This window comes from Triticum aestivum, chromosome 2B (assembly GCF_018294505.1).
Source record: "Triticum aestivum cultivar Chinese Spring chromosome 2B, IWGSC CS RefSeq v2.1, whole genome shotgun sequence".
Classification (NCBI taxonomy): Eukaryota; Viridiplantae; Streptophyta; class Magnoliopsida; order Poales; family Poaceae; genus Triticum; species Triticum aestivum.
Genome location: NC_057798.1, coordinates 729,923,944 through 729,926,831, shown reverse-complemented (window position 1 = coordinate 729,926,831; position 2,888 = coordinate 729,923,944).

Here is a 2,888-nt window from a genome sequence, read left to right as displayed (position 1 = left end):
GGATCCCGCGCTCTGCCCCGACACCCCCGCGCCCGAGGCCTCCTACAAGCATCGCGCCGCCGTCCTCCGTCGCCTCACACCTCGCGCCCTGCTCGAGCCGCCTGCAACCTCTTCCGCCCCCGAGCACCGGCGTCCTCGGTGCCTGGCCTCAGACATCCATGCAGGCGAGCCCCTGCGTCTACCTCGCCGGTTTTGTCCTCCTCGTCACATGTCCCCGTCGTCACGAGCGCCGCCGTCGCCGCCCAGAATGGATCCGGCCTCGCCAGATCTGCCCGGATCCACCAGGGCCCCTCCTTGCCTTGCCTCGACCCTCGCCGGCGCTCCCTGTCTTCCACGCTGCTGCCATGGCCTCCTTCCCGGGAGGAGCACGGGAGGAGGACGAGCTCCTCTCGCCTGGGTCACAGAGGCCCCGATCCCGCGCCGGCCCAGCAGCCCACCGCGGCCTCGTCCACGCGGCCCGCCAAGCGCCTCCTCTGCAACCTGGGCCAGGCCCGTGGTGAGATGACCTCTTTTCCCCGCCCTGTGCGCCGTTTAGCTAATCGACGCTCACCTGTTTTTCGCTGAAAAAAACAGCCAAGTCCTGTAAATTTACATATTCTGGTGCTATCTTTGACCTGTCATAACTTGATGAATACTGCTCCGTTTCGTGCGTGTAATATATCAAAATGTTCATTGTGAGATGCTCTACATTTCATACCATTGTGCCATGCTTGTTTGAGTCCATCTAGATGCCAATATCATCGTTGCAAGAGTGCTATATGATGTTAACTGATGTCTGTTAACAGAACTTGATGTTTTGTCATTTTTCTTGCATTTGATGTGTGCATCTTATGAGCATGAGCTCTACATGTGTTTTGAACTACATCATGCCATATTTACAGTGGTAGAATCCATGTATTTTTGTGACTCTTGTAGTGAGTGCATCAAGCTTGTTAAGCAGGGTACTTGCTGTTACTGTTTTGCTAGGCTGAATCTGTTATTTCGTGATGCTATGTAAACCTCCTGCTACAAGTCATTCTGTGCATAATCTGGAGATGTTCACTAAGGATGTTTTGTTACACATGTCACGCTCCATCCATCCATGCCCCTGGTTGCATTTATAGTCTGCTTTAGCTTGTTGTAATCATGCTCTCAAATTGCTAAATAATGTTTCTGTCAGCCTATTAACATTAAGTTCAGTTTGTGCCATGTGTTTTGCTAGTGATCCATGCACCCTATGAACTTGTTCATGCCATTATTAGCTTCATAAACATGTCATCTTGCTGTTGGTTGCCTTTTAATGCCATGAATTGCTCTGTGGTGAGTGGTACAAGCTCGCCAACACACCTACTTATTGTTGTTCCTGCCATGTTTGAATCTGTCATATAACTTGCCATGTTTACATGGGTGCCATCATATCTTCTGATCCTTTTTGGCTCATGGTCAGTAAGGGACTTTTGTTCTATGCAATGAGTAGGTTCATGCCATGCCTTTGTTTTTCATGTTAAGTTCTTGTAAGATGTTATTTGATAGCTCTAAACACTGCAACCTGATGTTATTTCTGCAAAGTCTGAAACTGTTATTATATGCAATCTTGCCATGTATTTTTGAGCATGTTCTAGTGATTTATGGAGATAGCTCAGTGTTCATGTTTTGTTATGCTTTACCTGTACATCATGTCCATGCCTTTTGTTCTTATGTTGAGATGCTGTAGCATATTGTTTTGATGCTTGCTAGATGCCTAGTTACTGTTTTGGACATATTGTTATTATATCTTGTTTGGAGTGTATGCGTTGTACCGTTGCTCCGTTTTGAGTGTGCTCTATATGAAACTTGCTTGATTTTGCATGTAGTTTCATATTATCATGTTGCATCCTTGTTTTGAGGTGTTTGCTTGATGTTTGTATGCATTTTGCATCAATGCCATGTTTAACTTGCTTTGTTCATATGTTCTAGGCCGTAGCTCCGAATTAAATGAACTTTATATGTAACTTGACTAGAATTTCGTGTAGATTCTCTTGGTGCTTCTTAACTTGCTGTTTAACAACTTGAACATAAGGTTTATTCAGATCTGGACCAATTTCGAAAGTTGCATATGAGGACTTACCGGATTTGTTATATGTTGTTTCCGGCCTCATTTAAACTTGCCTTGATGTGTTGCTCTTGTTTGCATCATATCTTGCCATGATTAGCTTCATGTAACATTGTCATGCATCATGCTTGTTGTGCATCATGTCTTGTCTATGTGTGTTGTGTTTACCATGTTGTGTGCTTCTTCTCGTTAGTTCCTGTTTCGTTGCGATCGTGAGGATTCGTTCGTCTACGCTTGGTTCGTCTTCGTAGATTCATCTTCTTCATGGACTCGTTCTTCTTCCTAGCGGGATTTCAGGCAAGATGACCGCTACCCTGGATCTCACTACTATCATTGCTATGCTAGTTGATTCGTTCTATCGCTTTGCTGCGCTACCTATCGCCTGTGTATCAAGCCTCCCAAATTGCCATGTCAGCCTCTATCCTTTTCACCCTTCATAGCAAACCGTTGCTTGGCTATGTTACCGCTAGTTGCAGGTGAAGTTGAAGATTGCTCCATTGTGGACAGGATTATGTAGGGATATCACAATATCTCTTATATTATTAATGCATCTATATACCTTGGTAAAGGGTGGAAGAGTCGGCCTTATACCTGGTGTTGTGTTCCACTCTTGCCGCCCTAGTTTCCGTCATACCGGTGTTATGTTCCCGTATTTTGCGTTCCTTACGCGGTTGGGTGATTTATGGGACCCCCTTGACAGTTTGCTTTGAATAAAACTCCTCCAGCAAGGCCCAACCTTGGTTTTACCATTTGCCTCACCTAGCCCTTTTTCCCTTGGGTTTCCGGAGCCCGAGGGTCATCTTTATTTTAGCCCCCC